At 39.9% G+C, this 25679-nt stretch overlaps 1 protein-coding gene across 26 annotated transcripts in view; it reads right to left on the reverse strand.

Annotated features, from left to right (window-relative positions):
• Nucleotides 1-25679, reverse strand: part of DTNA (dystrobrevin alpha) — a 356301-nt gene that overhangs the window by 171107 nt on the left and 159515 nt on the right. For all 26 annotated transcript variants that reach the window (XR_004277999.1, XR_004277998.1, XM_032310167.1 and 23 more), the window contains exon 2: nucleotides 21047-21176. The gene's annotated coding sequence lies outside the window, so the exon portion shown is untranslated. The remainder of the gene's footprint in view (nucleotides 1-21046; nucleotides 21177-25679) is intronic.

The raw sequence follows: 25679 nt of genomic DNA on the forward strand, positions 1-25679 counted from the left end.
AACCCTGTGTTTAACCATTACTTAAACAGATTAAGTCTCAGTCCTATTTCAAGTGATCATAGATTTGGATCTGCGGTGACACAGCCTGGTAGAATGAACCAAACCATACTTGGGGGCTCTATCTTAAGGGTAGGAATTTTGGAGTTAGGACAACAGCAACTCTGAAGAGTCCTGCCCCATCCCCCTAAACCCATGGCTATGTAATTATGATTTAAGGAACCACCTTTGGTTTATTCCCAGTACTTAAGGAAGCCTGACGGGAGGCCAGGGCAACAGGCTTGACCTCTCGTCAGCTGCAGTCTCTCCTTCCCACCATGGACATCCTTCATAGCTACCACTTTCTACCCTCCAGCCAGCAGCTACTTTATCCCTGGGGTTCTCACTGCCACTCCCCTGCTTCCCCAGATTTGCTTACTTTCCAAATTTAGCTCATATTTCAGAATAATTCATTGACATATCTGTTCTCTTTTTTTCGACATGGACCCTCCCAGGAAGGGGAATGGGGTCTTACTCATCTTTGCCTATCATGTAACACTAGCAAAGGGTTTGGAATAAGGTAGGGCTCACTGGCTATTGCTTGAATGGATGAAGCAAGGGATGAACGCTCTGCGTCAGCACAGTGAAGGAAAGCTCAGCTCCTCCATCGTTGTGCTCATAGCATTCTCTGCGGTGGTTCAACCCCTGAGGGGTTTGCACGGGCTCTTCCTTATTATTCCACACTGCAAAGGGAGGCAGGCAACAGTAGCTCTTAGGAAGAGCAGCCAGGAAATTACTCGGATGTGGGTTTGAAGTTCTACCCAGGCTAGCTTTGTGATCTTGGATAGACCATTTAAACTCTCTAAACCCCGTTAAAATTTTGTAAAATTTCTACTTTAAAGAGTTATGACAAGGAATTAAATGAGATAACCCAAGGAAAATACTAAGCATTGTGCTTGAAACATAGTAAGCCCTCAATAAATTACCGCTAGTGTTGTTTAGCCAAATTGTTTATGAGTTTTGAATAAGAAGGACAACAAGAAAGCTCATCGACTCCTGACTTTCCCTTGCTGATAAAACTGTCATTTTCAACCACATACACATTTTCAATTATATGCTTCATAATATGAGCATAATACAGTGACCATTTTAGACAACCAGCCTGGATTGCCTGCTCCTACTTAAAAAGCATCTAGAGGAGCTGACCAGTCAAAAGGTTTTAACATATTCCCAGTGTGAAATGGACTGTAAAAGGAGTATTAAAATTGGTCAATTAAAAAAATCTTTTTAATATGAAAAACACGAAATGAAGCAGTTCATTTTGATATTTATATCGAATTTTCAATAAGTGGCTTATATGTTACTAGCAGGTGTTTTTCAAATCAAAATGAGGTATAAAGAATTGCCATCATAAAGAGCCTAAGAATAGAAATTATGTACAGAGATTACATTTTTAACAGTTTACAGGTGTTAGCTTAACAGCAGCCTTTGAAAGGTCACCTTGATCCTGATCCTTAACAGGGCCTATAAAGGGCTCACTACTACAGACTTCTTAGTTGCTTTTCTCCAGTCATCTAACTCAGGAAATGACCAGACACCAAAGCCAGCTACATGGAAAAATTAGCATGAAAATCCCTTTGAAGCCTTGCAGTGCAAAGCAGCAGCCAGGGTTAAAAAAACAAAACAAAAACAATAAAACCCCAAACCAAGAAACAACAACAACAACAACAACAAAACAAAAACCTATGGTGGAGAGAAAGAACTTTCATGGCAGAAAGTTGCTATAAAGAATAAAATGAATGTTGTGCTTTGTGAGATTTCTCTATCATTTAAAAAAAAGCCCTACAACAAACCAATAGAGATTATTAAAATAGCTTTGGTACTGGGTACAACTCTGAAAAATCCTTCAACATTGTGACTCATGATGACACAGTCCTATAAAGCATGTAAGTAAGGCAGAACAGGCAAAAAAAAAAAAAAAAAAAAGGCAAGAAGCATATACTCTGGAAAGTCAGAGCCTCTTAATCCTTTTCAGGACAGTTGATGAAGGAAAGACGAATGGAACCACGATTTCAATAATTCATAATTACTCTCATGTGTGGCTTAGCTGAAAAGAAACTCACTGCTTGTCTTCACTTCTTCGGGAGTCTTTACTTTGTGTCTTTTTCCTCCTACAGATTGGTTAGGCATCTCACGGTTCCTCATTTTGTAAACTGAAGAGCCCACCATTTATCTAGTTAATGGAAACTATTCCTAGAGCATAACTACGATTGTCAGATGTTAAGCAACTTGTCTAATTCTCTCTCTTAAGCATTAGGGAAATATGATGTCAATATGTTTGGTTTCACAAGGTCTCAAATCCCCCTTTTGCAAATGTTAAAATTAACTTCTTGCTCAGTGGGAACAAAATTTGTAACATGATCCATGCTGGTGTGACCCACTTAATTTCATATGAAGAATCCAATCACCGAGGGAAAAATAGTCTTTGAGACATAATGTTTCAGAATGTACCCTGGGAAGATGTGCCAAGCCCAGGGGGACGCATAGACCTGGGAGAGAGCTTATAAGATTGTTAGCTTCACCGCTCTCTCTTCAGACACAAGGGCACCTAAAATCCCACAAACTCAAGGTAACAACGTGGGCTCAGAGGTCACACCCTTGAGTTAAGCAGCAAGGCTACCAAAAACAAAAACAAAAAAAACCCCAAACAAACAAACAAACAAACAAAATAAATCAAACCAAAACAAACTGGCTGCTAATGTCAGTTAAATTAAAAACAAGACAAAGACAATTTGAACCTCTGCAAAATCTATTTTTTTCAGGTCACATCTTAAAATTGTTATTTTATAATACCACAAAGAGCTTTACTGTCAGGGCACTAGTTTAAATCAAATAGGAGAGCTTGTTCACAGCAACAACAAAAAAGATTGTGATCTATTGAATATTTTTTGCAGGCACATAGTTTCTTGGGCTGCTTTGAGCGGCTGACCTAAAAAATATTAATCGGATTAGTATCTGTTCTACTCATGAAAATTTCTTATGAAAGAACAAGGCTATTGCAAGGCATCTTGGTTTATATAACTCAATATCAAGATATTCTATTTTCCCCTTAAGATGTTTTCAAAACACGCACTTCTCTTTTGAATTGTATTAACGGGGCTATAAATATCTGTGTCTAAATAGCACTGTGAAATTGACGGCTACACATTCTACAGATAACTTATTGGGATCCCCCAATCATTTTGTTTTGTTCACATATAGAAATTTATTCCCAAATTTCTGCGTTTGGATTCGTCATCTCTTCAAAATTCACAATTATAGTCTGGATTCTTCCTTAGTGAAAAACACACTTGGTTTTTAAACTTAACAGTAAAAGTGACATCACTTGCCCATTTTCTCACTGAAAGGTAGTATCACAAATCCAATGCAGGGAAGTTGAAAAATATAGAAAGATTTATGAAATAACATTAAAAACACATATAATTTAACTATCGGAGATAACCAGTATTGACATTGTGATGTATTTCTTAGTTTTATGTACTAAAAATCCTGGATAATTTTGACTACAGTTTTCTTCTGCTTAAAGAAGGACATGCAAAATAAACACAGTATGATATTACAGATTCGTGGAAAATATTTTTTAATAGTTGCATAAAATTTCACTATTTGGAGGTATCAGAATTCACTTAGCCATCCCTCATTGTCAAACATATATTTAGTCTTTTCCAGGTTTCTTTATATAAATGATATATCTTTGTATGGACATTTTGGGTTATATCTTGGGTTATTCCCTTAGAATAGATTCCTGTGCAGGAGGGGGAATTACTGAGTTTAAGTTAGAAAATTTAAGTATAGAATTTTATTTTTTTCTTATTTAAGCATAGCATTTTGGAATTGGAAGACCCATCCTTATAATTCAGTGGAATATTTCGTTTTATTGACGAGGAAACTGAGGTGAGATGACTGGCTCAAAGTCCTGCTACGAATTCTTCCCGTGCAAGAACCAGACGGAAGATCTTTGTGAGTCCGCTCAGCTTTCTCTCATTTCACCCTGCTGACTCTCAAAGGCAATTCATCTCTGAGGTGCTCCTTCCTAGTGCTGGTTTGGTGTCCTCTGTGAAACTCCACCAATGTGTTCCAGAGTCTGAGGCTGGAGTAGGAGTTCCATGGAGGTGGATAACACAGTTTTATTTTTTATTTTTCTGTCAGAGAGAATCCACATGGCAGCATTGCTACAGTCACCTTTCACTTGATAGTAAAGCGGAGAGGATCCTGAGAAGCAGCAAATATTCCCTCAGGTCAAAAATCTGTTCTGAGGAGAACACAATGAAAAAAGATTCCCAGAGAGTTGAGAGGTCAGGATGCTCAAGAAGTTGGTGAGTTTAAATTGACATAAAATTAGGCAGAGCTCCTTGATAGACCCTGAGGTCTTTTATGGCCTTGTGTTCTGTTGAAAAAACAGAAGATCTGTGGGATTTGAGTGGCAGTTTTTAGGTCACTTGTAGGGGCAGGGGAAGAAGTACTTGTCTGGTCATCCCCTGTGACAATTCTATATCGTGGAAACCCAGGTGTGTTTGCATAGTCATGATGATGTCTTCGTTTGACAGAATATATTCTTTCTCAGAGGGAACAAGGAAGAACATTCCTGAAAATCGAGTCTACTCACAAAGTCAAGGAAACAGCCTTATTCCTGAGAATTTACTCTTGAAATTATTCATTTTCTTAGTCTGAATATACAGTACACAGAGATTATTATTTCTTGATCCCTTCTGTGTGACTTACTCTAAAAGAAGATGATTTATTCTAATTCCATAAATTTTAATTAAGTATCTTCTCAAACCACATATTGTATAGGTGTAGGCAAAGAATATAAATAGCCTACAACCTAGATGGGGAGATAGAATATGGATAAAGAAAATATAGCTGTAGATATAATATATGAAAAAAAATAATTGTTTTGGGAGTAGATAGATAATTAGGTCAGTTTAGGAGGAAATCACCCATTCAGGGTGCCCCAAGCTTGGAAAGCAGTTGGCTACTGGGATATTAGGCGTATTTTCCCAGATTCTTTTACTTTGTATTTGGGCACTTGAACTACATTCACGTAGTATACATGCTACAGCTCGATGGAGGGATGCCTGATGTACCCTAAAAGCATATGCGGTGACCAAGATTAGATGTAGGAGTGATAAAAGCTACTGAGTTTTCTCTTCCCCTGTAATGTACTCCTGAGAAAGGATAAGTAATTAGGTAGCTGGTGGCAATGTGAGGGGGGACAATGGGTAGTAGCTGCTTTTCCAGTAATATGTGTGTATATACCATAGGTAATGAGATAGAGAGATTAGGAAGCAAGTTCAATGTTATGTACCCTGCAGGCACTCAATAAAAAGTTAATTATTGATGCTGACTTTGATAAAAATAAAGGGTATTATAAAATGAAGCAAGTCAGGAGAATGATTAAAGGCAAGACTGTAGGAGAAGAAATTATTAAGGAAAACACAGACTGAAAAATTGGAAAAGGATATAAGGTAATTTAAGGAAAAAGATTAAAAAAAGAAAGAAGCATATGTGGTTAAAGAGAACACATAGCAAAATCATCCAGGAGGTATAAGAGAGAGAGAGCACTGAAGAAAAACACAATGGAGAAAGTTCTTTGAATAAACTAAGACGAGTGACAAATCAATGTCTGAAATGTCATTCCTTATACCTAAATGAATTCCGTTATTGGAATGAATGAAGAAGGGTCCATTTGATAGTTGAACACATTTATATAAATTGACCCATGATATGAAGATATCAGGCAATTTAGACCCTTCTGGATGTCTCTGGTGGGAAACACTGCATCGGTAGAGATCATTCATCTGATGTGTCAGACGTTCCCATATATGACACGAGGGAGTTCATGGTTATCCTTGCTCCATATTTCACACTGGTTAATTCCCCACCAGGCCACGGCGTTCTGTTTAGAGCCTCACTCACAGTGAATGTGCAATGGAGAAACTGGAGAAAGCATTGTACAATGGTGAACAATGAACCGGAAGGGAAGTAACCTAGAAGCCTGGGAGGGAGGCACTTAAGTGTTTGAAGGGCTATTGCACATAAATAATGGTGAACAGGTGTTTCTTCATTTTTTACTGAAGGGACCACAATTTGTGTTTGCCAGGTGAGACCCCGGAAAGGACTCCTGACATAATATCAAACTTATGGCATGTGAATAATACAAGGCAGAGAGACATTAGTTTCTACTTTGTTCATCGCAGATGAATAGTCTTTTTGGAGGATGTTAGCCACTTGCATTCATCATACACGTAAAGACACTTTACATCCCAGTGGAAACACAGTTATGTGTTTATATGTTCCTATATACACACCTTAAGTCATATATCAGATCCTGTGGCTTGGATCGCCCGCCCATACTATCCTACTTTTAGCAATAATATGCAAAGTGTTAAACATAAACACTATTTGTGTTATCTATTTCGGCTTTCCGGTATCTTTGATAAACAGTGTAGACCAATGAAAAAATGAAAGTAATGCAAAATATTTTCTGTTCACTTATACTTTCACTAGCCACAATTAGTATTTTTGTTATTTACTTATCCATATCTGTCTCTAAGTAATTATGTAGCTTGATTTTCAAATGGATGGTTGAATGGTTGAAATGGCAGTGGGGATAAAGAGTCCACTTATCACTGTGAGCACTGAGCCATGTATAGATTTATTCAATCAGTGTACTGAACACCTGCAATGAATATAAAAACCATATGTTAACTATACTAGAATTAAAATTAAAAATTCAATTAACTAAAAACACACATGGAGAAATACTTCAAGAATGATAAAAATAAGTAAAAATGCAAAAAAGAGAAATAAAATAAAATGAATTGTTACTTTTAAAACTGTAGTGTCTTCCATAGTCTAAAGGAAACTACAGTCTTCATGACTATCTTTGAGGAAGAATGCTTTTTGGGGGGAATAAACTTTAATGGGGCTACTGTTTATATTATAAACTACTCCACAAGAAAGTGGTGAAGGGAGAGACATTAAGCCACCCTGTGTAACAGAGAAAAAAAAAAACAAACCAAAACGCTCCCTTCATTATGGGTGGTATAGCTGGAAAACTGTGAGTTATTAACTGGAAAGAGGAAGGGTCTGGTGACTCCAGCCAGGGAGAATGGGTGTAACTTCTGGCCACAGGTAACAAGGTCTAGGTCACAGGGAATTCTTATCAGTAGGGGAAGCAGTTTCTAAAACATCGCGGCCCAGAAGGAAATGGACAATAAGGATCCCTCTGAAGGGTATGACAATGGTATAAGGAATAATGATGCTGATGACTAATTTTCATATTCTGACTTACAACATCTCTGTTACCAGCAAGATTTTAGGAAAGCTTTAAGAATTGCTCTTAGCTTCACAGTACGTCAGTCTGTGTCCAGGCTTGGAATGGGGCATGAAGATAGAATATGCTCTCTAAGAAGGTGATATTTGAGATGACACCTGTGAAGAATGGGGAAGAGTCTTTTAGGCAAAGGGAGGAGCATGTGTGAGGTCCCTGAGGTCCCTGAGGGGAAAGAGCCTGATGTTTCCAAGGAAGACCAGAAGAACGGTGTGGTTGGAGCACTATGCAAAAAGGGCAGAGGGTCATGGCATGGAAAATTTGGTAGGCTAGGGCTTTGGAGGGACTCTAAACTTTATTCTAAGTATCACGGGAAGGTTTTGAAGGATTTAAAACATAGGGTAACATACTCCAACTTCTGTTTTTAAAAGAGAATCCTGGCTATGACTTCGAGAATGGACAGGAAAGGGGCAAGAGTGTTTAACGTGCCACCAGTCTGAGGGTCAACGGTTAACTCTGAACTAAAATGCTGACAGTGGAGACAGTGAGAAGTCCATGCATTTTAAAATATATTTTGGAGACTGAATTGATACCACTCGGTCACACATAGAATGAAGGAGGATGAGTGAGACTAGAATGTAAAGAAAAACTCCTAGCATTCTGCAATAAATGGAGGTGCCATCTACTACAGACCGGAAGCTGGCTCCAGGACCACGCCGAGGAAATGCAACGTGGGATAAGGCAAAATGTTGAATCTGAAATGTCTCTAAGTCAGTTAAGCAGTAATGTCACATAGGCTATGTCTATATTTACCTCAAGCCCTGAATATAGGGCTTGAATGGAGATGTACAGGCAAGAGCCTGTTTTTTTGTGTGTGTGTTTTTTTTTTTTAAAGATTTTATTTATTTATTTGACAGAGAGAGATCACAAGTAGGCAGAGAGGCCGGCAGAGAGAGAGAGGAGGAAGCAGGCTCCCTACTGAGCAGAGAGACCGATGCGGGACTCGATCCCAAGACCCTGAGATCATGTCCTGAGCCGAAGGCAGCGGCTTAACCCACTGAGCCACCCAGGCGCCCTGTAGGTATGTTTTTTAAAGCCCTGGTAAAAGGAGAACGGACATGGAGAAGCGTACTCAAGACTCCTCTCTAAGAAAAAGGGCCAGGGAGGTAAGAGGAAATCCTTGTGAGTGTGTTTCTATGGAAGCTACATGGGAGTTCTTCAAGAAGGAAGGGGTGGTCTTTGGGTTGAAATCTACTGAGATGTTGAGTAAGATGAGAACAGGAAAAGTATTCATTAGCTTTAGAATATGGTGATAATGACCACCTTAATGAAAATCTTTTTCATGAAATGGTGACGGACAGAAAAATGAGGGGTAAGGAAGTGGAGTCAGATTAGGTAAATGATTTTTTTGGTGGGGGGGAGAGAAAGCTGGATTTGTAGGGGAGCAGATGTAGGGGAGCAAGTGAAAGGAAACATAAAATCAAGAGAATATTTCAAATATAGTAGACTCTAGAAAACATTTATATGCTGAGAAGAATGGCGCATTAAAGGCAGAGAGACTGATGGTATGGGAGAGAAAATAGCTGACTGCATGTGTGTAGTCCTAAGAAGGTAAATGGGGACAAGATACAGAGTGTATGTAGAGAAACTGCCTCGCCTGTGACAGGAGAGGAGGATGAAAATGGAGGTGTATGTGTACAATTAGGCAAGGCAAGAGGGGGTTCCTATCTAGTGACTACTATCATTTCAGTGAAGTAAGAAGCAAGGTTACTAGCTCGGAATGAGGAATGGGGAGAAGAATTTTTGTGCAAGGGGAGAAATAATGAGCTACTCATTATGGAGAGTTAGAGAGTGGCTACGGAGAGAGTAGGAGAGCCACAGAGTGTTGCAAGCACATCTGATGCAGTGATCATGAGTCTAGGATGCTCAGATGTGTGGCTTTAACAAAGCTCAACCAAAAACGTATGGGTAGGTCAGGTGAGGGGGTTCATCTACCCTGCTTGGCTTATGCCTGGTGAATATGACGGGAGGAAAGATATGCAAGGGAGTTGAAGGTACATTAAAGGAGATGGACCATAAAATCTAACCAGGCAAAGAGGGAAGTAAAGACAGGAGATGGGTATTGGACAGTGAGAAAGAACCAAGACAAAAAGACTCTGTAACAAACGCAAAGAATAGCAAGTGTGGAGATCAGAACAAAAGAGCTGGAAGGGTAGAATGTGGTGTTTGGAGAGGGTGATATCTTGCTTGCTTTTCTGATGGCGGACTGGTTCAAAGAAGTAATGGCTGAGGTCACGTGGAGGGATTTATTTCTGGATATGAGGAAGGTATTGATTGGATCATCCATGGGTACACTGAACTTATCAAGAATAAAGCACTTAAGCAGCACAAATCAAAGTTCTGTAGGAAGCAGAGTTAAGCTCTTGCCCGGTGGTCTACGGCTGGGTGGATTTTGTATGATGGGAGGTGCTGGTAGCTTTCTTTATCATTGCATTGTTACAGGCTCCTTAAGTATTAATTCAACACCAGAGGAAAACAGGGCTGAGAAAGGGGTAAGAAACAAGGTCCTGAGCATAACCTTTGAACTTTTGAATCCACCCTTATTTGAAGCCTAACCATTCCTATTTTGTTGTTAGCCTAAGTGATTTTTTTTTTTTAAGCTTTTATTTGGGGGAGAAAGAGAGAACACAAGCAGGACAGGGTGGGCGGTACAGAGGGAGAGGGAGAAGCAGGCTCTCTGCTGAGCAGGTAGCCCAGTGCAGGGCTTGATCCCAGGATCTTGGGATCATGACCTGAGCCCAAGGCAGATGCTTCACCCACTGAGCCACCCAGGCACCCCTAGCCTGAGTGATTTAAAAAAAAAAATTTTTTTTTTGTCACTTGCCAACACAAGGCATAAACTAATATAGATGGGTCTATTTCATAAAAAAGAAATATTTGGAAATATAATGGATTTGTTGCTTATCTAATATACATTTTTCTTTGCTGGCAGAATTTTTTATTATTAATTATTTTTATTAACATATAATGTATTATTTGCCCCAGGGGTACAGGTCTGTGAATCATCAGGGTTACACATTTCACACCACTCACCATAACACATACCCTCCCCAATGTCCATAACCCAACCACCCTCTCCCTAACTCCCCTACCCCCAGCAACCCTCAGTTTGTTTTGTGAGATTAAGAGTCTCTTAGGCTTTGTCTCCCTCCCAATCCCATCTCGTTTCATTCATCCATACTTCCACCATAGGCCTCAAGGAAAGAGTCAAAGTCAATCACTGCTCTTGTAATCCCCTCACCGGTGGTGCCAGTAAAATATAAAGGGAAATCTGCTAGGGGGAGTGTAGTGCATTGAGCAGTGGGATGGTTAATTTTATGTGTCAGCTTGACTAGGCCATGGGGTGCCCATATATTTTGTTAAATAATATTCTGGATGTGTCTCTGTGGGTGTTTCTGGATGAGATTAACATTTGAATGGATAGATTTAGTAAAGCAGATTGCCCTCCCCAATATGATTGAGTCATACAAGCTGAATGCTTGCATAGAAGGAAATGCTGAACAAGAAAGAATTTTTTCTTTCTGCTTGATGGTCTTTGAGTTGGGACATTGGTCTTTTCTTGCCTTTGGACTCATACTAGAGCCTACTTCATTGGCTTTCCTGGTTCTCTGGCCTTGCAGAGATGGGGGCTTCTCAGCTTCCATAATCATGAGAGTCAATCCCTGATTTAAAAAAAAACCTCCTTCTCTACATGTCCTATTAGTTCTGTTTCTCTAGAGAATTCTACTATAACTGATGGTCCTCAAAAACTCATAGTCGCCAAGAAACTTGGAATGTGGCCTCATTTGGAAATAGTCTTTGCAGATGTATTTAATTAAGGATCAAGAGGAGCTCATACTGGGTTAAAGTGGGCCTTAAGTGCCATGACTATATCCTAAGAGGAGAGGACAATGAGAAAAAATACTCAAAAGAAGGCCATGGGAAGAATGGGGCAGAGATCTGAGTGATTCAGATATAAGCCAAGGAAGCCAACGATCACTGGAGCCACCAGAAGTTAGGAAGAGTCAAGGAAGGAGTCTTCCCCAGAGTCTTTAGAGGGAGCATGCCCCTGCCCACATCTGGATTTCAGAATTCTCTCTTCCAGAACCACGAGAGAACAGATAGCTGTTATTTTTAAGCACCAAGTTTGCAATCATCTGTTATAACGTCCCTAGAGAAGGAATACAGGGGGTTTCTGGGAAAGGTCCTTCACCCAAATAAGAGGCTGACAGGGAGAAAAGAAAATGTTGGTGGACGAGGACATGGCAAAAGTTTCCATGTGGCTGAGGCACAGGCTGGGTGGTGACTCAAGGTCCAAGAAGAGCCTCAAGAGGTAGTAGGGTTTGGGTCTCCATCCTGGGAAGCACTGAGAAGCAGACGTGAAGGACCATGTCAAGGGAATTAGGAGTGAAAAAGTGAAACCATTCTCTGAAATAACATGCTCTCTTTCCCTCTGTCTCTCTCAAATAAATAAACACATCTTTAAAAAAGAAGACTGAGGGGCGCCTGGGTGGCTCAGTGGGTTAAAGACTCTGCCTTCTGCTTGGGTCATGATCCCGGGGTCCTCGGATCAAGCCCCGTGTCGGGCTCTCTGCTCAGTAGGGAGCCTGGTTCCTCCTCTCTTGCCTGCCTCTCTGCCTACTTGTGATCTCTGTCTGTCAAATAAATAAATAAAATCTTTAAAAAAAAAAAAAAAAAAAGAAGACTGAAATATTTTCCCCTCCCAAACCGATCGAAGAGAATCATACACATTTGGAAAAAGCCATTTGAGAACATGAGTCCCAGCAGACATTTCATTCTCTATTCTGGGCACAGTATATCAAAGACGTTAGGATCGTCTTGTTGCCTTTTCAGTCATTCTCTTGTCCCCTATCACACCATCGAGAAGAATATTGTATTAAATGCGAATTCTTATTATTATGACTTAATGAGCTACTTCTGAGGAAGTGGTTTCACCAACCCATGAGAAAGGTCTGGAATGGCTAGGGCTGAATCGAGGCTTAGGTCACCCAGCTGAAACTAATGTCAACGTTTCAGTTACTCATTTATGTCCTCCATCCTCCTGGACACACCTCCCCTGGTTCCTAGGCAACCACAGCTTTCCGCACTTAGTCCACATTAAGCAGGAACTCTTATGTGTGAATTTGGAAACGATCTATTTTAATGAGAAGGCAATCGTGAGCCGAACCAGACTGTTATCTTTGTTATGAAGTAGGACACAACGCAGGGGACTTCCCTATTTTTCAGAACGCGGATTAATAACACTTGACTGACAACCTTCATGTTTGCAGGTACAACCGACACAAGAGCCTCAGAGCTGGAGGCTGTGGGAAACCTCAGAGGAATCCTTTTTATCAGATGGAGGAATTCCCTTTAAGAACTGCGTCTGGGACAGGGATTCACAAGCCCTGCTTCTCAGGCCCCTTTTTTGCTCTACAGACGGTGGGGAGTGGGAATGGTGGGGGTGTGGGGGGGGAGTGGGAATGTTGAGGGTGTGGGCTGGGGTTGGGGATGGGAGGGTGTTTATATCCGGGTAATTTTACCACTGTATTCAATGTCTGCAAATGTTTCTTGCCAAAGAGACTTGGAAGCGCTGGGGGAATTGCCAGGGATTCAGGAGGTGGCATGCTTCGTGTTACTGCGTGGCACTGTTGACCATGCAGGAGGTTCCTGAGCCGAGCAGATCTCTGTCTGTGCAGGTATCAAACGGAACTCTCCCAAATTGAGGTCATGAGAGGCTCATTTTGCAGTCACTGAATGGGAAGAAGGGAGCCTTCTCTGGAACACGATGAGCCTTTTTTTTTTTTTTTTTTTTTTTTTTTTAAATCTCCAAATGTGCCTTCTGTGGATGCTACTAGTCTGGGAAGAAATTCAACTTCAGAGCTATTCGTACACGTCAGAAAGGGACAATGTCATAATAAGAACATGCTCTTAGAAAAAGATAGCCACCTCACTTATCCTTCTATGCAGCTAGAACTGGAAGAAAAATTATGGCAAATATTTATTTGAGTCTGAACATGTATTCTACACACACATAAACACTGAAAAACTTTCCGCCCACTGTTACGGAATTGTAAAGAGTGAGAGAGGAAAGAGAGCTAAAGTATCATCTATTTTGATTATTTGAAACTATCTGATTCACAGTGGAAGATTTTGCTGAAATAAAGTGTACAGATTTAAAAGTCAGGTATTGAAAGTTATAAAAATCAACTGATGGTTGAAATATAGGCTAAAACGATAAACCGTCACTCATATGAATGCACTAACATCAAAGCACGTTATGATTAACTTTTGTAAACACATAATAATCCTTAGTTTTTGATAGGAAGGCATTGTTCCATCCATTCTTCTGACGATCACAGTTTTAAAAATCATACATACATAAAGGTAAATAGCATCCTGCAAACTCTTCTGGGAAATTAAAGGGGAAATCAGCACACAAAAGATAACTCAACAAGCAGGGACATAACCTGGGGCTGTGAATACAAGTATTATTTTTTCTAAGATACTAAAAATTTATTTTACTCAAAGATAGGCACCGCAGTGTACCTATGATACTTGTTTTTTTTTTTTTAATTCTTTTTCACTCTGTAATATGAAAAAGTTATCCATACAACAGCAGGAGACCAAAGACACAGGCCTGTATCTTTCTGTTTTTTAATAGATGGGGTATTTATAGATTTTACTATTTTACATTTTTAAAAGAAACGAATATGCTACAATCCCTTTAGCTGCCATTTTTAGCATCACATTTGGCCTGTCGGCACCTGGACTCTTTTGGTCCATTCAAGGGCAGTTTACGGCTTTTGTGCTGGGGTCTCATACACGTGCACACCAGACAATAAGCAGGATGTGATCCGGGAAGGCATCTCTGCTGTTGCTCAGTGGTATGTCCAACACCTAGCAAAGCTCCCGATAGTTCCTGATAAGTACTTGATGAACAGTAAATCTAATTCTTTGTATTGTAAATGAACCCCAAATCGACCTTGTTTTCTTAGTCTTTTTTTTGCATGTCGGAACTCCTCTCGGAGGATAATAAGATCAAGAATATACTAATACTGGCTAATTGTATGATGGACAGGAGCTAGGTGGTAGGAGACTCACCCAGGTCCTAGACGTGATGTTGCCGCTAATTTGGGGGATTGTACTTAACCTCTCGGCCTCAACTTTTGCAAATGTAAAATTAAGAGTTGCTATGGTCTCAATGTTTGTGTTGTCCTGAAATTCATACGTTGAAATCCTAATGCCGGATGTGATGGTATTACAATGTGGGGATCTGGGGTTGATTAGGTCATGGGGGTGGAGCCCTCATGGGTGGTATGAGTGCTTTTATAAAGGAGGCCTAGTAGGACTCCCTAGCCCCTTCTGCATGTGAGGACACAGAGAGCAAGGGGCTGCTTTGAACCAGGAAATGGACCCTCTACTAGAATGTGACCCTGCTGGTTGGTGTTTTGATCTTGTACTTCCCAGCCTGTGGAACAATGAGAGATAAATCTCCATCTTTTATAAGTTGCCCAGTCTCTGGGATTTTGTTATAGAGGCTTGAATGGAATAAGACAGGGGTCCAGGTTAAATAATCTGAAATATCCTTTCTGATACTTAAATCCTGTGATTCTAAGACATAATCTGTGGCAAATCAAAGTAGGATGTTACCTGAAATAATAATGACTTATTTATCTCAGGCCCCCAGGGGCCTTGCTCAGAGCCTGGGAACCTCAGAGATGTATAATATATATTTAAAGAAAAAATGAGTAAATGATCATTATAGGTATAAATGTGGCCTAAGCATCATCAGGATTTTTCACCAGTGGAAGAATCCCTTCTTTATGGATACTGACTTTTGCAATTAAAATTAAGTCAGAGAGTGGTTTGGGCAAATTTTTAGTTTTATTCATACCAGTTATTATTCTTATACATGGTATTTGAATAGTGTGATTTTTAGAAAAATTCAGAATGTACTCTGTTAAGAAGGGCCAACAGTGTTATGCCTACAGAATTTTTATTTTCATACAAATTTTTATAATTAATTATAAATATTCATTTTGTAAATATTTTTAAGGAGAAAAAAGAAAAGGGGGCAGAAATCCTTGCCTTCAAAAGGCCCCAGCACTGGTGGTGATTCTATATAACATATAGCCCTAAAATTCTATCAGTCAATAGTGTTAAGACATCATTTCCGAGCTTCATCAATACATGAGGTTTTTGCATAGTCTCAGAACCACAAGGTGCTGTACCTTTGACAATCTTGTTCCACAGAAATAGTCCTAATTTTAGCATCAGCCTAAGCATAAACTTATTTGCCAATGAGAAACAGATCTATAGACTTATAAATAGCTTGCTTCTCAGGAAGTATTTTAAATGGAAAATTCTAGCATTATATTACATACATATTCTTCTTCTAGGATTAAACTGGAAAACTCTTTTAGTGAGGCAGTTTGCTGCAGAGGAAAGATAGGACTTCACACTCTCATTCTGCCACTTAGCAGATATGTGACATTGGCAAGTTATCTACTCTCTTGGAACCCTAGCTTTCCTATCTGAATAAGGAGGGAAACAATAGCTAATTTGAGAGGATATTATGAAAATTAAATTAGATGATGTTCAGGGAGCACATGCTTGGGTGCTTGGCTCAGTGCCACCAGATCCCCTCTGTAAGGTGGTCTAAGGGAGCTCTCCCTTTGCTAGTAATGATGGACAAAGTGCTATGATCTTCATTTACCACACTCGAAGCACGTAAGCACATCTCCAAATAAGAGTCCCCAGACTTCATTCAAAACCAAAAAAGGAAGCTGCTGTGAGCTTGGTATAGGTGATTCAAAGAGAAAGAAAATACTTGGCATTTGTCCTTGGTGAAAATTTTAGAGGGAAGATAGACAGATAACAGGAGAAATGGCATGAGGCTGTGAGTGATTGAATGAGATCCCTTTTCTTTCTCTTGTCTACAACTGGAGCTGATCTGGTAATGGCCTAGAGGGCCATGTGAATTCAGAGAAAGACAGATGACAACTGCTGACCCGGGAGGAGGTCATCAATGACTTCAGTGAGATGGTAGCAGAAACGGCTCTGATGGATCTTGCACAAGGACTGGGATATCGCAAGTCCCTGGAGAGTGCCTGTGTGTACATGGGTGATGGGTTTGCAGAGGAGCACAGATGCCAGGAGTGTCTAGGCAGAGGAACCAGCGTGAGCAAAAGTCAAAGCACAAAGAGCACGGCTTAGAGAAGGTGGATCAGATGGTTCCTGAGCTAGCCAAGATCAACTGATGAGGAGCAAAGTGGACCTTGAAGCTCAAGAGGTCTGTTGTGCCTGTACTGTGACACACTAGGGAGTACATGGGATGGATTTTGTTCTGCAGTCGATGGGGCAGCCAGCACTGGCTTCGAGACTGAAGTGGCTTAGGGTGATTAGATCTTGTTGGCTCTTGTTCATTGGGCACCTGTGATGTACCAGAAACTGTGCTTTGTTGTTTTATGGATCTCCTTTTCTAGTCTTCATGACAAATTATACATAACTTTTCAGGTAAGGATCTAAGACTCTGAGGGGTCAAGTAACTCACTGCTCAAGATTACACATTCTTCAATGGAGCAAATGAAATAAAAGGAGGAATAGGATTTTTAAAATATGAATTTCAGGTTAAACCATTAAAGCATGGGACTAATGAAATTTGAATGTAAATTAGGAAGTTGATTTAGACGGCCATGTTTTAAAAGGAGAATAGGAACACTGAAAGAGGGAATTTGTGGTTCAAAGTGAGGCCATTCAAGATTCGGGTAAGATCTCTTAATATATACGCATGTTCTGAAATGATGTAAGATTTTTAATAATAAAAAAATATTGCTTCTGTGTTTGAAAGATACTTCATGATTATATTACATGAGAGAGAGTGAGCGTAATAATAAAAAAATATTGCTTCTGTGTTTGAAAGATACTTCATGATTATATTACATGAGAGAGAGTGAGCGTAATAATAAAAAAATATTGCTTCTGTGTTTGAAAGATACTTCATGATTATATTACATGAGAGAGAGTGAGCGTAATAATAAAAAAATATTGCTTCTGTGTTTGAAAGATACTTCATGATTATATTACATAAGAGAGAGTGAGCGTAATAATTAAGAGTGCGGGGTCTGAAGCCAGACTGCCTAGATTTGAATTTTTACCCCCAACTTAACCTCAGCAGATGATTTGACTTCCTTGGTCCTAGTTTCCTTTTCTTTAATTAAGGAGATATAATATTACCTATTACATAGGATTTTTAAAGTATGAAATGAAGTATATGTCTATATAGAATAGTGTTTGGCATAAAGTAAGAACTCAGTAAGCATTAGCTATCCTTGCTTTGGGCCTTAGTCTTCATTCCCCAACCATTTATTTAGAAATTATCTACAGTGAACCAAGGATTAGGTCAGTTTCCAGGAATACCAAGTATGGATTACAGATGATTTCTGCCTTTAAACACATTTGATTCTTTCCAATATCATACTTTGTGGCTCAGCAGAGATACTCCTGATTACCTCTTGTTCAAAGCACTTTTCTGCACTATTTCGGCACCAGTGATTTAAAATTTCCATTTACAATGGAGAGTAAGGAAGAATACCTCCTCTCCTCCACGCTTCCCCCAATATGACATTAAGATCTGTTCAGCCTGAGCTTTCCTTTATGACGTGTTTCCCCTGACCAACTAGGCAACATCATGAAGTTCGTGAGATTCGTTCCATAGCCCCCTCCTACTTATGTGTACCAAATCCTGAGAAGCTGAGTGTTTACTCCCTCAGGAGTCTCTGGCCTGCTAATTCATTAGACTTATGCGTGATGTACTATGTATTATTAATGGATGCATTTCTTTCCCCAAGAGTATTTTTTTTTCTAAATATGACTTTATAAAGCCTCATTTCCATAAGCTGGAGAGAAATGTTAATGATTAGAATCTTCAGTGCTATACCAAACCTAAGGAAGCTTTGCTTTGGAGAATATCAGTTATGCAGTGCATCTTAAACCGCACCATAAAGCTATTCATTCCCGTGTCTCTCAATTTCGGGTTATCAAGGGATCCAAGTAATTCTGCTTGTGATGGCATTTTCACATTGTCTGAAAGGATTCTCAATTAGGCATTGCAGGTTTAACATTGACATTGTTTGAACAAATCAAAATTGTTGGTAGGAGGGACACCATGTCCTTTTGAAGGTACCCACAATATATTAGAATGGACAGATGAATAGACACGATAACCTCTGAGAAAAGATTGAAAAGGAAAATGTCTACATAAATAAATGAGAAGGAAATGAAAAAAAGCAAGGTTTAAGCATTAAAATAACTCAGGGAAGTGATTTCATGAAAAGCTACTTTAATATTAAGGAAGCCCTTTATAGCGGGATATTGTTTACCTGCCCAAAAAAGACAGATTCAAAGTGGCATCTGATCACTTAACTTTCTAACAGAGTCAGTATCTATTATAGGAAATGGGAACTGATCAGATCATAAGGCATCTTCAAGTTGCAGATAACAATTACCAAAAGAGAGAGGTCAGATCCATACATAGTCAAATAGATCTGAAGCTCTGGACTTAAATGTGAATGCAGAAATGGGACTGAGGCCCGAAGAAGCAGTTCTTATCTGTACTTTGTGAAATGAATTTAAAAACTAAAAATTATATTTGGTACATATCTGAGAATTTTTTTAGAAGATTTTTTCTATTTATTTGAGAGAGAGAGAGAGAGAGAGAGAGAGAGAAAGCACACAAGCAGGGGGAGGCGCAGAGGACGAGAGAGAAGCAGACTCCCTGCTGAGCAGGAGGCCCAACTCCATCTCAGAGTCCTGGGATCACAACCTGAGCCAAAGGCAGCCGCTTATCTGACTAAGCCACCTAGGTATCCCCATTTCTTCCCCATTTCTGAGAATTTAAAAATTTTCCTATTAATTTGATATGCAAAATAAGAATATGACGATTTTGTTAGCAGCAACAAATTCATGCTACAACATTGTACAGCTTAGAATACGGCTTTCGATATATTAAGTTAAATTTTTTTCAGCGTAGAAAAATCCAACTCTATGTTTAACTTGAAATGAACCTCCTGAGAGTCATTTTTCTTGGCAGAAGCAAGTAATCCTTGTTCATTTTTTCTCTAATACTTGTGGGAGAAATTAATGAAGGCCTGGTTGGTCAATTAGAATCTAACCAAGAAAAGGGAAAACACTCTAAATATTTTAAACAGATGGAACTTAATCTAGAGAAATGGTTACATGGATAATGGAAGAATTTTGAGCTGAACAGGGGATCAATTGGGGGATCAGCAGAGGCAGGAGGCCAAAGGCATTACCACCCACAGGTCTCAAGGGAGAAAGGGAAGAGGTGATATTAGTGGAGCTCAGAGTTCAAAGTCACAGGGGAAGCTGGAGACTATGGGGTGAGTTTTGGTGGGAGGAAATATCACCCATAGGGGTCAGTCCCCATGGAACCAGTAGAGTAGGAGCAGAGCAAGGAATGGACGAGAAGGTAAAAGCTGCCACAGACCAGCAGAACTGGAAAACAGTGTTCAGTAAACATGTTTCTCATTTTCATTTTCTCCTCCAGAGTGTTATGCTAGGCAAACTGATTTACTGATAGTTTTAAAGCACTCTACGCTTGGCACCTGGCAAGTATGTTCCAAAAAATATCTTGTAGATCCATGAAATCACCATTTTAGCTCCACATACAATCTCAATAAAACAAATTTACACATCTCAAAGATTATGAGAGAATGAGCACCTTTACTTTGAAGTTAATAAAAAAGTATAAAGGAAACATCAGAATCTTCTGGTTTAGATTAAGAAAGTGGTCAATGCTCTATCAGTTGCATTGTTCTATTCAGAATTGTGAACAGAGATTTATTCTGACATTCTGGAAATCACCATTCTTTAAAGTAGATCCTAAAACCACACTTTGAAAACTGGACTCTGGAAAAGGTGGAAAACCACACAATTTCCTATAGAAGACCACCACTCAGTTGCTCCATTCCTTTCCATTCCGCTGAGAAATGATAATGGTAGATTGCTGATTAATAGTAAAGCACCAATTTGCAGGCTTTTGTCTTTTGTAGCATGGCAAGGCGATTATGGATGATGATGTAAAAAATATTTACCCACCCTTTTTATGGCCAAGCAAAACCAAGCTTAATGTGTGTGAGCACATGTGTGTGCTTAATCATACAGAGTAGTTTAAAAACCACACCTAACCTAAACCATGTCCTACTTGAATTTAAGCAGGATAAAATCATCCCACGGGCAGCCTCGGGAAAGTTACCCTTGTATTGCACACACAGACTTGGTACTGATTCAATGGTCACTACCGCCATCAAATTTTCCTCTAGCAGTTTTGCCTCATTCTGACTTATTACTCTGATACTAAATCTTTCTACATATTTAAAAAATGAGATGACCTTTAGAATAGAATGAAGTATTCCAGCATTTGCTTAATGGGAGCCTGGAAGAATGTCAGGGTGTCTGTATCTCATACCTCATACTTCAGGAGATTCCTGACAACAACAACAAAACCATGAAAGGCACAGAAACTAAGTCTTTTACCATGTGGCCCCTCACCAGAGGTACAGAACGCTGATAACATTCAACCCCATTTTCGTTTCATGCAAAGGAGAGAAGCACTTTTAAGGGAAAATAGTGCAATGTCCATCTTAAATTCTTTGCTTTAGAGACACTCACCTAAAATTCAATGAAGAAACAGCATGAACTTTCCAAAACCATCTATTTTCTCTTCTTTGAAATGGCAGTTGACTATGGCATCTAAAGACTTCCCAAGAACTTCATCCAGGGATTGGTAAATCTTATTTATCTGCAACGGGAAAATATACTTTTATTTAGCTAAGCAACTTATACTTACATCTTTATTACAGATCTAGAACATACAGTATTTTACAAATCCCCCCCACACTAGTAATGGTCTGTAGTACTCAACTCATAACTTAGTTTTCATTTACCATAAGAAATATTTAGGAAAATGGATATTTGTGCTAGAAGTCACTTTACAGATGAGGATAGTGAGGCCAGTGTGTGTGTGTGTGACAGTGAGGTGACTGTCTAAGATTAAGCAGCTGGTTAGTAACAGACAGTGGCCTTGAACCTTGGGCATCTGATATACCTCTTTAGTTTTAGTTGATTAAAAACCCAGAAAGGGAAAAACATGGAATCTTCTGTCTTTCCCAAGTAAGTAATTTTCTGGAATGTTGTGTCACCATAATTTCTACCAAAGTCAAGGAAATTACAGCTGAGGTCAGAGTCCTCAGACCAGCATTTCCTTTCATGACTTAGGCCTGAGCAATCCTAAGTGGGTATCCTACAAGAGTCGACTACCACACAGGCAACCTGACATTATTTAATGATGCATATGATTTATTACGTTATGTAATAATAACAAATAATAAATAGTTCCTCAAATTGCCCATTAATTTTTTTTTTTTGAAGATTTTATTTATTTATTTGACAGAGAGAAATCACAAGTAGATGGAGAGGCAGGCAGAGAGAGAGAGAGAGGGAAGCAGGCTCCCTGCTGAGCAGAGAGCCCGATGCGGGACTAGATCCCAGGACCCTGAGATCATGACCTGAGCCGAAGGCAGCGGCTTAACCCACTGAGCCACCCAGGCACCCGCCATTAATGTTTTTTAACAAAGCTGAACGATTTTCTCATCTTTTGCCTTCTGGGAAAATTCACGGAGTAAAAGTGGAAGAGAGAGGTTTGAGATGGTAGTTCCCAGAAGATTCCCCAGTGGTGACCCAGGCACCTGCTCACCGTCTGCCACCAGCTTATCTTTCCCAACAATCTCTCTCATCCGTCCCTTGTCCCTTCTTCCCCTTACCAACTGCACAGGCTGGATATTACTATCCCAGGGGCTGGCAAGCTTGAAGCTGCAGGGAGTTGAAGCTCAGGAAATCCCATGCTAACATGAAGGAAAAGAGTGGGAAGAGATCACAGATGTTGAAGGGGAGAAGGCGTCTGATGACAGTGGGGGTGGAAAAGGAAGGGACAGGAGCCTAGTTCTGCACCCCGGATGGGAGAAAGATGCCCTCTGTCTCCAGCCCCACACCTCCACATTCCCTCCCCACTGACTCCTTCAACCCCAGTTCTCCACAAGGATTATGGTAATTATTTTAGTTCTCATGGCTTCTGGCATCCTATGATTCTAGGTTCCTAGAGAAAATTCTATATAATAACACCCCCTTGCTCTAATCCAAGTTTTCAGATATATTCATTATTGGAGGAGATTTGTCTCACAAGAGATAAAGACATTTTCACAACATAATGAACCCTTGCTCTGTGTCACATTAGAACCCAGCCATCTTTCTCTGTACTTAGATTCTAGATACATACATGGATTTGGCATTTTTTGAGTTAAATGTATATTACAACAGTAGTGCTTTCAACATTTTTTGCTTTCTCAAAGTACATGTTAGCTTTTTTTTTTTTTTTTTTTTTTTTTTTTTTAAATTGGGGATTCAGGTAAATTAGAGCTATGCATCTAGGAATAAGTCATGTATTAAAAATATTCTCTCTCCTTCATGAAGGCAGCTCTGTGAGCTCCAACATCAGGAAATAAAGTGGAACTCTTAAACAATCTTATATGCTTTTATATAAGACTATAGAATGTATATCACACACAGAGAAACTGACATCTAGCTGTATCTACAATCGAGAGTCACTCAAGATAGCCTTTGGTACTGGCCTAGGGACCTCTTAGGATCATGCTGTTGGTTTCTGCTCTTCTACTTGGCTACTTGGATAAAGATGTTTTGCATTTTTGTTTTCTGTCTAGGTCCCTGGGTTATCTCAGACTGTAAGAGACTAGGAAGGAGACAATGCTCAGATGGAGATGCTGTATTGAAGTAGCCCATGGATGGCCCAGGCTGCACACCTTACCCTAGATCTACAACTCCAGTAAAGGTTGTAACTTGAGTGACACCTTGATTGTAAGCTAGCTTGCTTGCTATTCTTTCTCCACGTAGGAGTGGCTCTGTTTCAGCTTGTCTGACACAGACAGTGATCAAAAGCAGAGGTTGAATCTGGAGGCAGTTCTCACCCTCTCCCTCTTGGCTTTTATCCCGTGATGACTCTAGATCACGCAGAAACCAAATATCTATAATCCTTTCTTTCTTTCTACTCTGAGCCGCAGGGTGATGGTCTCCCAAAGTGCCACTGAATTAAAGGCATCCATCCAACTCTCTCCTCTTGCTGCAGCCCACTTGCAAAGCAAAAGTCGCAAGTGAACATTGGGTGGGAATAAAAACAATACCTTCCTCTCTTCGAAATCTGATTTAAATTCTGTATCAGCTACTAAATTCTCATTTGAATAACTTGTGACGAGAAATTAAAACTCAGTGTCATGAGATAAAACACAGTCTCTTTTTTCTAGCTCCCTGAAAAGTGGTCAGTCACTGTCTGATTGAAGGTAGGAGTCCATATCTTACCACAAGAGAAAGGACTATTTTGTTAATTTTGGGTGCCCTATTTTAGACATACAGGTTGGGCAGAAGTGGCAGGAGGCTTTTTGCTTAATAAAATAAACCCTTCAGCACAGAACACACAAAAATAGAATGGGCCACCTAAGAAGGATAGTAATTTTTACACTAATGGTATCAGCTCAACTGAAGGCTCAGTAATATCACCTGTGATGGTGGGATTCTGTCAAGCATGTGCATTCCTTACACAAGGATGGTGGAAGTGGTCCCTCCCAACTGAGATCACGTGGGAGCCAACCAGCTATTAGACTGGCGTGTTGTTAATAATCACATTTTTGTCTATATTTATGTCCTTGCCGATCTTCCCACCTAAAGTAGTACTCCCTCCTCACGATCTACTGCTCACTCTGATATATTCTCCCACATAGCACGTCAACTATTATTATTTATTCATTGTTCGTCACTTCACATTAGAATAGAAGCTCCACAAAGGCAGGAATCTTGTTCACTACTATGTCCCTGATGCTTTGAACACTGCCTGACACAGAGCAGGCCTGTGGTACTATTTATGGCATGAATAATACATAAAGATTTGAATTTCTCTCTCTCTCTCTTTTTTACAATTCTCTTTTCTCATAAATAATTGGTCCAGTTTCCTCTTTCTTACCCCTATCAGTTTGCACCATGCTGAAAATAGTTTCATCACAGTTGGAGGAATTCAAAGGCCTTTACTCACATTGAAAAAAGTAAAGAAAACAAGTAGGCACTTTGTCTATTTTCACTGTTATGTAGGAGAAAGATCGTCAACGGATTAAAAGGAGGATTGGAGATGGTTCTCTCCAGTGTTTATGACCTCGTCTTCTTTTTTAGCTATGCTTGGGAGACTACTGTGCCACGATTCTAATCTACTAGATTTCAGAAGTTGGAAGGGAGCTCGCTTTCAGATCCCGTCCAGATCATAGGGGGCCTGTTCCATGTTATGAGAAGCAGCTACAGGTGATGATGACCATAGACTTGCAAGGGGTGTTCCAGAGAAATGCAAAGATGGAGAGCCACACGGCATTCAGAAACATATGAAACTCTGTCTTTTCTGGTGTTTGACATTTTCCTTTGGCATAAATTGTAGGGGCTATTGAAGGATTTTGGCTAAGAATGATGAAAGTCACTTGAGAAATAGTATCTACTTGTCTAAATAATTTCTCAACGACTGACATAGGTTCTGTTTTGTTTATGAGTGACTTTTTGTTGTCATATTCACAACTGGCATGCTGGGGACTCATGCCAGAGCTGAGGCCGAGCTCAGGGTCCTGGCCACCCCTCTTCAGCAGACACAACATCAGCCAGGTCCTCAATGACAAAGAAGCTGGAAGGGGAGGAGAAACAATTCTGAAAGGTCCCCGCAGCATATTCTGGCGCTATAGAAAGGGGACAGAACTGTGATCAGAAGTTGGGGTTTTATTTTTGTCTCTCTACTAAGTATTGGACAAGTCATTTACTGTTAACTGGGTTTCTGTTTTTTCAAAGTAAACTCAGAGTGTTGGTCTAGACCAATGGTTCTCAACCCTGAGGTGATTTTGAACCACCTCAGGGACATTTGGTGATGTCAGAGGTATTTTTAGTTGTGGAGGGAAGAGAGGTGCAACCAGCCTCTAGCAGGGATGCTACTGAATATCCTACTATGTACAGCACAGCCCCCAACAGAAAATAATTATCCAGCCCAAAATGACAGTCATGCCATTCAGAACCATCTAAGCCCGGTGTAGACACTTCAAGTCCCTCCCTATTACCAATATCGTTCTATAATTTTACCACTGGTCCCATCTAGACCTCTGAAGTTGCACAAGATAAGCTTAATTCCCCTTCTGAAGCTTTCTCCAACTCTACA

Source organism: Mustela erminea, chromosome 13, assembly GCF_009829155.1.
Source record: "Mustela erminea isolate mMusErm1 chromosome 13, mMusErm1.Pri, whole genome shotgun sequence".
Classification (NCBI taxonomy): Eukaryota; Metazoa; Chordata; class Mammalia; order Carnivora; family Mustelidae; genus Mustela; species Mustela erminea.